Consider the following 10,459-nt stretch of genomic DNA (forward strand, 5'->3'; position numbering starts at 1 on the left):
TATTAGAATGTGTCTCAAACACCAAACAAAACCTCCATAGGCTTGTTTAAATGGGTAGTGAACAATATCTTCATAATCATAACAAATAAATATTAAAATTCAAACAAAGAATGAGACTTCTGTGTTGAGGAAGGAATAGTAGGAATATGTGTAGCTGAAAGAGATAAATATTTATCCGCCGTAATGAGAAGTCGGCAGGCAATGGCACATCCCGACGTGAGAAAGAGCACTCTAAGCATATTATTCCAAAGGTGAATACTGTTAGTGGCATCTAAGGAGAGGGTGGACAAGTCACTAGAGACTTGTTACAGTTTTGACTCATTTAGTAGCCCCATTTAATTTTATTTATACATAGGTGGATACACACGCACACACACACACATCAGACTTTCATGGTTCTGTGTCTTCTGAGATTTCAAGAACCTTCTAGATGGAAATAGATGAACTAACCTCCCTTTTTCAGTACAAAAAAAAAAAAAGGAGAAAGGCAGTACACACATTACAGGTTGCTGTGAAAATTTAAGGTTATATACAAATTGGTAACCATGGTTTAACATGTGGGGTAAATATTAAAATTGGCTATCCTCTTCTAGGATAGGTCGTTATTTCTTTAGGCTAAAGTTGAGTGCAAGGTCAGGAGTAGGGGGAGTGGAGGAAGTGCTTACGGATTATTGGTTAGAGGTGAAAACAAAGGAGTTCAGATTGGAACCTGGAGGCTGAGCATTAGCTGACAGGCCCAAAGACAGGGGGGTGCTTATTACAGGCCAAGAGGACACTTGGCAGTGACCTAGAGGCAACAAGAACCTGGCAGTAAAAGTGGCTGCCAGAGCTTGGGCAGGAGGGGGTGGGGTGACAGCAGCTGAGTCAGGCCCAGACTTCAGGCCACATTAAAGAGTCAGTCTTACCCTAAGGGCGTGGAAGGGCTTTGAGAAGGGGTCACTGTGGCCAAGCAGTTTGAAAAGTCTCATTCTGGGTGCAGTATGAACCAGGAAGAAATCAGAAACAATTCAGAAAGAGCGGCCATCACTAGAGTCCAGGGGAGAGATGGTGATCTTAATTAGCCTGGAGAAAAATGAGCATGGGAGGCATCTACTTAAGAGACAAAATACAGAGGGGTTGGTCATGGACTAGTAGGACGTGTTAAAGGGGAATGGCTAATGTCAGGGACTCTTTTTTTCTTTATCGTCTGCCCCTGCCCTCCACTTTTGGTTTTGTCTGACTAAACTACTCTTGAGTAAAACCTGCCCTCTCAGTGTTTCTCACCAGGAGTGTGTTCGAAATTGAGGGGTATTTACAAAAAAAAGCTGTGTGGTCTATCTACCGCAAAATTAATGGTTCACTTATGAAAAATGGATCTTATGGGGACACAAAAGTCCCAAAATAACAGAACCCAAAGGACCGGGATGTCCAAGTTAGACAGGCAAGTTCAATGAAAGCCCCCTCCCCCTTAACACTGCCATTTCCTAATGCTTCTCCCTCCCCCGTGACACTCTCTTTTTAATTGGTGCTAGGGATCAAACCCAGGGCCCTCACAGTGAGAGGCAAGGGGACTAAGGTGACACTAAGCCACTCTCGGAGCTGCCATCACTTCACTCTTTCGCAAGCCAAACTTGGCTAGCAGAAAGCAGTTCCAGTTTACAGAGTTTGTTTGTTTCCAATCATCGCCTCGGGGATTCAGTTGAGGATGGATTGGAGGATGGCAAGAGGACACATGAAGGAGTCAGACAGGAAGTGAGGATGGTATCCTTGATAAGACCTGCAAACAGGGGAGAGTGGGAGGGAGCTCTGTAGTGACGGTAAGCAGACCGTGGGGACGAGTGAGCTGATGATTGCTGTGTTAGTCTGTCTGATGCAGCCATAACAGAGTACTCTGCTCGGGCTGATCTGTTGACAAAAAATGAAGTGTCCACACTCTGGAGGCTGGGAAGATCAAGGCTGAGGTGCTGACAAGATCCAATGCACAGAGAGGGCCCATTCCCACGGCAGACACACTTTTATGTGCACCCCACATAGCTGAATTACAAAAAGTTACCAAGTCTCCAACTGTCCTACCCCAACAGAGCCCTCATGATTCAATCACCTTCCAAAGGCTCATTTTAAGATACTTTAGACTAGCAGCCTTAGCTAGTCTATAGTTTGCTATGTAAACCAGCCAGCCTTGTCCTTAAACTCACAGAATCAAGCCAGTCCACTAACACCCATGAAATTAGATTTCTATATATGTGTTTTGGAGGGACAGAAATATTCAGGTGGTAACTATTGTAGAAGACAATGAATCAAGGTTAAGAAATAAAAAGTTTGGAGCTGAGACGAAAGGATGGGCTATCCAGAGACTGCCCCACCCAGGGGATCCATCCCATAATCAGCCAACAAACCGCAACACTATTGCATATGCTAGCAAGATTTTGCTGAAAGGACCCTGATATAGCTGTCTCTTGTGAGGCTATGCTGGTGCCTGGCAAATACAGAAGTGGATGCTCACAGTCATCTATTGGATGGAACTCAGGGCCCCCAATGGAGGAGCTAGAGAAAATACCCAAGGAAATGAAGGGGTCTGTAACCCTATAGGTGGAACAACAATATGAACTAACCAGTACCCCTAGAGCTCGTGTCTCTAGCTGCATTCGTAGCAGAAAATGGCCTAGTCGGCCATCACTGGGAAGAGAGGCCCCTTGGTCTTGCAAACTTCAGATGCCCCAGCACAGGGGAACACCAGGGCCAAGAAGTGAGGGGTGGGTAGGGGAGCAGGGCGGGGTGGGGGGGGGAGAAGGTATAGGGGACTTTCGGAATAGCATTTGAAATGTAAATGAAGAAAATATCTAATAAAAAATTGAAAAAAGAAGACTAAGAAACAACCTATGTATTTGTAGCCTGATACCCAGATAGTACTATAGACCATAGTCTATTCCTCCCAATTCTCGAGCCAGAGGGTTTTTTGAAAATTAGGATAGTAGCACGGTTTAAGTACCTAATCCTCTGTGGCCTAGGGCGCTGTTATATAACAAGAATCAGCACTATCCCTGCATCGATACATTTCCCAGTGGTATATAGATGGCAGTTTCCTGACAGCTCAGGTTGATCCCAAATGAACTCTAGTTTTGCTAACAAATGAGTCACACACAATTTTTGTGGGTAAGACATGGTAAAATTTCTAACATCTATAAATAGACTACAGGAAGTGAAACTTTCTCGTTTTTGATTGTGCTATGTATGATAAAGGTCCTGGTTTATACAAGTATAATCCCCAGGTATTATGATAAGTTAAAGATACCCAGCAGGCAATCATATAGATAAGCAAATTAGTTTTCATAGTTTGAAATTCAAGCAAGTAGACAGAAAAGGTTAGAGAATTATGATCCCAATTCAGAGAGTGCTGAAGGAAGGCTCTGTCTAGTTGTCAGTAGTCACTAGTGACCCAGAATTCTACATCTTACTTGCCGCTGCTTTACCATAAATTGATGCATTTTGGTCTCCTGCCACTCCTGGAACTGATTTAACCTCAACGTTGTCACTGACACTACATTCTGTTTAAATGACTCCGATTATATCATACTGACAATCCTGTATTAACCAGGTGCACAGCTGGCTAGGTACCACAAACTCCTCCTTTCTTCTTGATCAGGTTTTAGACGAACAAATGATCTGTTTATTCCAAATGTGCTACAACAACTTGTAAACTGAGAACTAGATGATTTCTGTATTATCCATTTTCGAATTATAAAATACAGTAATATTTTCTGAAGGAGGAAAGGTTCAAGTTAAAAATGTCTTTGAAAATGTTAATTATCCCCAATCAGATTTTCCAAGACTATATCCCTACAAATCACACAAGGATCTAATTTGGGGGGGGGGGGGCATTAAATGTGATATCTCAGCTATGTAGCTTCAGTCAGCCTGGAACTCACTATGTAGACCAGTATCTGCCTCTGCCTCACACCTGCTTGGGTTAAAGGTATATACCAATACTCTCGGCCTTGATCTAATTTACTGATTTATTTCAATATATTTGTATATATTTATAATGTACAGATGTCTTGTCTGCATGTATGTGTGCACCACATGTGTGCAGGCCCAGAGAGGCCAGAAGAGAATGTCAGATCTCCTGTAACTGGATTAAGTCTGTTGTGAGCAGCCATGTGGGTGCTAGGAACTGAAGGTTTTTCTGGAAGAGCAGCCTGTGATCTTCTCTGTCAAGTCATAAATCAGCACTTTAATCTAAATTCTAAATCTAGTATTTTATGGAAATGATTCCTGTAATTTATCTCTTCTACCTGTTTCATAATAAGTCAAAATATTAACAGAATATATATATATATATATTTATAAAATATATTTATATAAGTATACATAAACACACACACACATATATATATACATACACACACACACATATATACATATATACATACATACACACAAATACACATGCATACATACATACATATGAAATTGGGCTATGCATTCCCTACAAATTTTTTTTTCATAATTTCCAACAGAACTAGAACTCAGCCATAAATTTTGAACAAAATTAGCACTGAGGTGTATGTGTGTGTGTGTGACAATTATTTTTCTGTCTCAAACTTTGACTTGATAATTGTTACCATCAATATGCCCTCACAAAAGCATTTCTAGTTTTTTCCCTGTCCATAAATATACTACAGCATAAGAACCCATTTAAAGTACAATAATACAGAATGAGATTTTGTGTAGCCCTGATGTATTAATCTGGTGTCGATATCCTAGAGCCTCCACCAAATGCTTAAGTAGGAGTGCAATATGATTTTATAAAATTTTTATTTGTGTGTGTGACAGTAAGCTTTTAGAACAATGAGCCTTAAAACCATGTGTATTCACAAGAGAGTACCATTTTAGCATTACAGGTACCAGCCATTAGCGGACATGAAATCAATTTGTATAGGAAGGCAAATTAAAAAAAAAAAAAGAGCATCCATATTCTAAGGTTAGATAGATATTGCTTCTGAAAATCACACACACACACAGTCACTAACAATATTGTTTTGTGAAACTCATTTCATTTATACACATACATACTCACCAGCATGTATTGGGTTGAAACAGAATATTTCAAATTAGAGGATTGTGGGTTTAAAAAAATGTTTTTACAGCACTGGTCTTAAGGAAGTGTACTTGAAACCAAATGTCTAGATTATTTCAAGTGGATAGGAGACATTGGGTCTATGCCTTATAAAATATGGTTGAAGCCAATATAATAAAAGATCAGAACTGACTAATGTCATCCAAACTGGCTCGAAAAAAAAACAACTGTGTCTCAGAAATACCAAAAAGGGATTAAAAATCTCAGTCCATATGGCACCGCCAATATACACGTGAAACCTCAGCCAGGGGAAAGCAAGTCTGCCCGAGTCTACTCAGAGCAAGGTGGAAATGGGAGGAGAGGAGAGCTGGCCCCAGAACAATGGACTCTCCTATAATTACAAAGCCCTTACAAACTCCGTGAAAGAAGAAGATAGGCATCTTATGATAAGTGGGCAGGAGAGTGGTGAGATAGTACGATCTGGGAGCCCGCAGTCAAGCCACCAGAATAATGCTATCTCTAGCACCTGCAGGGTGCACTACAGTTAGAACACCCTTCTGGGCTTCAGCTATTCAATCAGGATGGACTGACTGGATGGCCAAGGCAGGAAGGGGAGTCCAAGAATGTTAGCACTCGAAGATACTCTACGGTTCTTAAGTCTTCATGATGGTGCTATAGAAAAACACTCCCCACCCACCCCCAATCCCATCCTTTACAGATAGAAACCAATGTCCCTTTGTTATTACAACTAACAGGAACATATTACTTTTGCCCCCTTCATGGTCTGATAATGCTTGCCCAGTAGTTAGAGAGTCAAAATTTAGGGGGTACTATCTGCTCAATGTTCAAATAGCACTTAGCACGTCAGTTTCTCAGGATGGAGACATGACTAAGAAGGTGGGTGAGGCTCTTGAAAACCCTTGGTTGAATTAACAATTATGTGTTGTTATAGTGTGTGGGGGGGTGGGGGTGGGGTTCTTTCTTCTTTTTAAAAAATTTTAATTACACCTCATTAAGAAACATGTAATGGCTAAGTATTTTACAATCTAAATATATATTTAGAAATATTTTTTTAAAAAATATATAGAAAGAAAGCATGTACAACCTAAATATATGTTTTTAAAACTTGGTAAAGGCAGAACTAAACACACCTAGAGAGTGGAACTTATTAATAAAATTTTCTATGAAAAAAAAATGTTGGTTAAAACAGTGTATAAGAAATGCTTGGTATGAATACACTGCCCAGAATGTTTCAACTAACATGCATGTTAGGTTTCAGTTGATGTTAAAGGTTAAAAAGAAATAATTATAGGGTGTGGTTTTGAACTCATATGTCTAAGTAACAAACTCAAAGTTAGATGATAAAAGTGGAATTTCTCACAACCAGAAACTCTCAAATTCAAATGTAACTTTCTGAATTTTTACAAAAGTATTTGAGTTCAGATGTACCTTAGGTAGTGTAACTTCAATATCAAGCCATAACTTAGAAACATTTTCTTAAAAAGAAAAAAAAATCAGAAAGGGGAGGAAGGTAACTTGATGGAGTTCCCAAAACAGAAGGAAGGAATTAAGTATTAAGTCTATGCTAAGAGTAGTTTCAACCTTAATTCATAGGCTTTCGAAAATCCTAATTAGGTAGACAGGAATTTGGGCTTGGCACTTCCAGGTTCAGACGTGGCAGGATGCTGAAACAAAGTTGGTTTTTTTTTTTTTTTTTTTTTTTTTGAACCTTTGAGTCATATGCCACAGGCACACCAGATCCGAGATACATTGGTCCTTAAGTCAACAGGTCCTCTAAGAGGAGGCAGCTGGTGAACCACAGTTCCATTTCCTCCTGCCACAAAGACCTGGACTCTGCCACCTTCAACCGGAAAGTGGGCGCAGCTCTGGCTCGGGGAGGGCACCCGGAAAAGTGCAGTGCGCGGGATGCCCAGGTCCCGACCACCGAGCGCCTTCCAAACCAGTCGGCAAGCTTCGTGATGGCTCTGGCTGCCGCCGTTTTCCAATCTAGGACTGTCTGGGCTTAGCGGGGAAAGTTGCCCGGCACAACCACAGCCCTCCCCGTAGCGGGTTTGGCCCACTCGGTACCCGGGAGTGGGCAGGCAACCTGCTAGCCCAAGTTGGCAAGCCTTGAGCAGCGCCTCCGCCAGAGACCCGCCCTCCCGAGGACTATCAGGGGGCCCAGGGGTACCAGGGGGACTTTCTGCCCCGGTGAGGCTCTGGGGCTGCCGAGGGGACCCGGCGACAGGAGTGATCGGTATCCCCGCCGGCCTCTCCCGAGGGGGAGCAACTGAAACCCGCTCTCGAGACCGCGTCCAACCGGCCGCGGGCAGCTCCGGGGCCGTCCCGCACGCTGTCCCCTTGCTGGGACTGCGGGAGCCCGGTCGGCTGGACGCCGGCTTACCTGGCAGGTGGGCAGGGCAGGCGGCGGGAAGCGGCGGCCGGCCGGGGCTCTGTCCGCGGGGGTCCAGAGCCAAGTGCAGGTGGCGACGCCGGCGACTCGGGTGGCCGTGGCTCTCGTGGCCGCTCGGCTCAACTCCTCCTCCGCCGCCGCTTCCTGCCTTCCCGCCGGGCCTCCCGCGTTGCCAAGCGAGGCCACGCCGAGGCTCCTCTTCCTCTGCGAGTCTCCCAGGTGAGCTCCCGCCGGCGACGTCGGCAGGGGCGAGGCCGGATCCCGCGCCTGCGCGCCAGCCCCGCGCCCCGCCCCGGTCCTACCTGAGCGCTCCAGGTGAGCCGCGGGCCGGCCGGGCGCGCGCCAAGCAAACTCCTCCGCCGCCCGCGCGCTGCCCGCCCGCCAGCCCTCCGCAGTGCCGAGCCTGCGCTGCCCCGCGCCGCGGCCACCTGGTACCCAGAGCCCACTGGCAGGGACGCTGAGAAATCTGAGCCGCACTTCCCCCTACCCCTAACCCCACGCGGTTCCTCTTCCTCTCCGGGTGGTCCAAACCCAGGGGTGCGGCGTTCCCCGGGACCCCTGGGAGACCGTGCTGCTTTCCTCCCGAGGCTCAGCAGCTTTGTCACCAGTTAGGTTGGTGAGCTTCCTTCCCCTGTAGCCTTGATTTCATCACTCCTCTCACTTGAGCGCAGCGAGTGGTTTCCGTTTCTGGCCGCCGGCGCTAGGGTAGGGAAGCCTCAGGTCCCAAGGAGGCGACTCCCTTTTTCAAAGTAGAGCTTCTGGTATTTTGGTCAAGTTTCAGTTGATTTGGGGTCCACCGTCACCCCTTCCTGGGTTGCTATCTATTGCAAGACCAACCAATCAATATCCACAGGAGAGGGATAGCAGCGCCCTCGGGGAGAACCCCTCTGCCAGGGTTTGGGCAGAGTTTGTGGTTTCCTGGAAAGGAATTGTTTTCACTGAAGAGTAGATTAAAAGCCAACATCTGTTCTGCAAGGTGAGAACCTACACTCTTAAACATGTTAGGCTTTGCCAGTGTGTTTGAGACACTTACACCGTGCCCCCCCACCCCTTCCACTATGCCTTCTGTTCTGGAGACGTTGACACTCAAAACCAGGACTTCAAATTGCTTTTACACATTTCTATGAACTTTTTATTTGACTATTCTCAAAAGTATTCAGGGAAGTGGAAAAACAGCTAAAGACTCTGGGCGACCTGTTTGATTCCGCAGTGATGAGTTTTCCTATAAAGAATGATGGAAGCCTTCCTCCCACATTTTGACACTCACGGTGTTTATTTCCTAACTTATGAGTTTTATATGTGAACTGGAACTAAGTTTTAAAATCTTAGTACATTATCAACAGGTGTTAGTTTTACTTGGCTTATGTGCAACATTTGTTGTAGTATAGTTTCACTTCATATAGCTTCATATAGTTCGGCAACTTAGGTAACTTTTTTTTTTCTTTTGCTTATTTCCAATTGTTTTGTAGGCATCCAGGAACTTTTGTATGACATTTTAGCATTATCATTTAAAAGTTCCTTCTTCCTCTTTCCCCTGAAAATAAAGATTTAAGAGGCACGTGTATATTGTGTATATTACCATAATAACTATCTACTGTGTATCTGTGGGCCGAAAACTAAAAACATTAATTTCCAAAACTCATTTTAATTTTTTGGTTCTGCAACGTCTTTTTGCTGCTTGTGTTTAAATGGAGAGAGATTAGTGCTCATCTTTGGGGGGATTTGGAGGAAATGTTAAGTGTATAAACCACAACATCCCTCTTCCCTTCCTGTGCACTGCCCACCCTAAAGGATGCGTGGAGCCGAAGATGGTCAGTTCTTACTCCTCACCGGGAGGCTAACAGTGACGGTTTCCACTGACAGGAGCAGGGTCAGAACAGGACGGCAGTATAGGATCGCAGGTGGAGGTGCACTGATGACTAGTCATAGCAGAAAACAACTGGGAAGGGCAGCTAGGGAAGGCTTACCAAAAGAGAATGAGAGAAAATAGGCCCCAAGTTGCAAGATGAGTGGCCAGAAAAGATAAGAAAGGTGTTTCGAGGTTATAGAAAAAATTCACTGCTCGGCTTATGATGACAGAGATGGCAGCCAAGCCCTCAGTGTTTCTGAATTAGCATATTTGTTCCACTTCATACGGTATCTGAACTGTTATTTCACATCATTCTGAAAGCAAGGTCTTAAAAATTAATTAAAAGTGTTTCTGCTTCATATTAAATTTAAAATGCTACAGGCCAAGAGAAACTATTATTGTACTGAAATGTTTAATATCCTAAGTCTAGTCAGATATAAGAATCTTGGAAGTACCATTCTACTCAAATTACGAAATGAATCATTTATTTCACAGGAGTGAAATTAACATCTCCTCACAAAGTGGAAATTCAGGAGGCTTGGTGCATGCATGTGTCTCTGAGACAAGCCTGTTTAATAGTACATATTTGGAAAAGTTAGGCAACAGGGCAGACTTCACACAGGAAAGAACTGCCACAAACACCTCTTCTCTCCCCAACACATACATGTATGTTCGAACACTAGTTTGTGACTAGTTAGAAGCTGCTAAGTTATGTAGACTTTAGATCCTCACTGGTTAATCATTTCGGTTAATGTCTAAACAAGCACCAAGATCATCCCCTGATATGTGGTAGCTTCTCGGGAAATATGTGCGAACTGAATAAGTCTGTCAAGTGCCATGAGATGGAACAAAACAAGCCATCAATAACACCCCAGTGTGTAAGGAAGGCATCCTGACCACAACATAGATGCTAAGAGTGACTGGCTTCAGATCATATAGAGAAATAATCTAAGGAAGAAAAAAATAGTGGGTTGGTAATCTAAAGGATATGGTTTGAAAAGCAACCAACTCTCAGAGGCCTTTCTTTTATCAGACACGATGTAAAGCGCCTTCCCTCCCAAGGGACACATCCCTTTCTTAAGAGTATCATGTGAGTCCATACAAAATTCTTTTACAGTCAAATTCATTTAAGTGGCATACG

General features: G+C 43.9%; 1 protein-coding gene across 2 annotated transcripts in view; it reads right to left on the reverse strand.

Annotated features, from left to right (window-relative positions):
- Galnt3 (polypeptide N-acetylgalactosaminyltransferase 3) overlaps positions 1–7,993 on the reverse strand; it is a 42,291-nt gene extending 34,298 nt beyond the window's left edge. The window contains exon 1 of one of the 2 annotated variants that reach the window (XR_374409.4): positions 7,461–7,993. The gene's annotated coding sequence lies outside the window, so the exon portion shown is untranslated. The remainder of the gene's footprint in view (positions 1–7,460) is intronic. The other variant, NM_015736.2, reaches the window with a different exon arrangement.
- Positions 7,994–10,459: the final 2,466 nt, after the last annotated feature.

Source organism: Mus musculus, chromosome 2 (assembly GCF_000001635.26).
Source record: "Mus musculus strain C57BL/6J chromosome 2, GRCm38.p6 C57BL/6J".
Lineage (NCBI taxonomy): Eukaryota > Metazoa > Chordata > Mammalia > Rodentia > Muridae > Mus > Mus musculus.